This window comes from Pimephales promelas, chromosome 20 (assembly GCF_988280905.1).
Source record: "Pimephales promelas chromosome 20, fPimPro1.hap1.1, whole genome shotgun sequence".
NCBI classification, from domain to species: Eukaryota; Metazoa; Chordata; class Actinopteri; order Cypriniformes; family Leuciscidae; genus Pimephales; species Pimephales promelas.
In genome coordinates, this window is record NC_142788.1 from 24,564 (window position 1) to 26,211 (window position 1,648).

A 1,648-nucleotide genomic window follows, 5' to 3' on the forward strand; every position below is an offset into this window, starting at 1 on the left:
TTAAGCAAGAACTGACCACAGAGAAGTCATCTGAACAAATTGTAAGTACCATTCGAATGCTTATGATTTAGGGAAGATTTGACTTAGTCGACCTAACCTGAGGATAAAAAATAATAATGTTAAAGGTGTTAAAATTAAAGCACACACACCGTAAAACATGGCGCCCAACGTGGGGATTTAACTGTTCAATTCTGGCCAGTAATTGAACAGTTAAGTGCCTTCTAAATAGCATGTGCGTGGATATGCATAAGGATAAATTTATTTTCTTTTTTTGAAAAAAAAAAAAAAAGATACATCACCAAATAGAAGACGACTAGACAAACTTAGTCGAAAAAAGATACTAATCTAGAAAAGATTATTTAACACCCAAAACGGGTTAGATGTGCACATAAGAAATAAGTTGAAGGGTGATTGAAAGTCTAATAAGTCTATTCCAAAGAGGCTAAGCTATGGCAGCAAAAGCCCAGGAAAAATCCAGCATGACTTTTATACAACCATGTACATGGGGTGATTCTCATATATTAGGATGGCAAAAGATAGCCTTACAAGCAGAGACATCAGTCCAAGAGATGGAACCAGGAGCGACTTTGACTTACTAGTCATTAGGTGTATAACGTCTTGGAGATGTCCGACAGAACAGCCGCTCCAATTCTGCTGAGGTGAAGCATAATAGAGCCTATGTCTCTCCCAGAACAGATTCCAATTATTTACAAAGAGCAATTTCTGTTCATTACACAATGACATTAATAATTGAATTAGTGCAAATAATATACTGAACCTTTCCTGTCCTTGTCTGTAAGAGGGAAGCGGTTCAGACACGATGATCGTTGCGTCAGGCGATGTGTTGCGTACCGTCTCAACCAGGCTCCTGTAGTCCTTCAGAACCTCAGCCTGATGTCGTTCGCTCCAACGTTCAGCAAAACAGCTCCGACACGCTCATCACTGTTCAGGATCTCAGGAACCTGTGCAGCAATATCAAAAACATGAGCACCAGGAAAGCAGTGAGTGCGCACCTTATCCTTACCTGAGGTAGCACGGACATGACGGATCATGGACGTGCCGATGATCACAGCGTCATCACGTTCCGACTCGCGAAGAGGGGAGAAGCGGTTCCGGGTCGAGATCTCGAAGACCGGGAGGGGCGGCAGAGAGGTTCTAGCTCTGGTCCTGGCTCATGTCTTCCACTGTGTGATCCATGGTGTTGTGTCGAAGTGAATGAAGCCAGAGATGATCATGTCCTCCTGGGCAGAGAAACGCATGGAGTGGACAAAGTCAGAGTCAAAGAGTAACTAACCACTGACTTGTGAACATCGGCTTGTGATGTTTCAAGCACTGACCGCAGATGCAGCAGCTCACAGGCAGAGTCGTCTCTCCACAGGCGTCACTAAACGAGGAATAGACACAGTTTCAATATAAATGTTCCACACTAATCATATCAATTAAGTTTGGACAAGAAAAACTGTGATTTGGACTTTGACTTACTAGTCATGTCTGTAAATGGGAAGCAGTCCAGACATGATCGTTGCTTCAGGCGATGTGTTGCGTACCGTCTCGACCAGGCTCCTGTAGTCCTTCAGAACCTCAGCCTGATGTCGTTCGCTCCCACGTTCAGCACAACAGCTCTGACGCGCTCATCACCATTCAGGAT

General features: G+C 43.9%; 1 long non-coding RNA gene across 1 annotated transcript; it reads right to left on the minus strand.

Annotated features, from left to right (window-relative positions):
- Window positions 1-1,050: 1,050 nt before the first annotated feature.
- LOC148970504 (uncharacterized) lies at window positions 1,051-1,648 on the minus strand. Its single transcript, XR_016147947.1, has 3 exons — window positions 1,483-1,648; window positions 1,338-1,384; window positions 1,051-1,241 (listed from the first exon to the last, which is right to left on the minus strand). It is a non-coding gene; the product is annotated as an uncharacterized LOC148970504 (long non-coding RNA).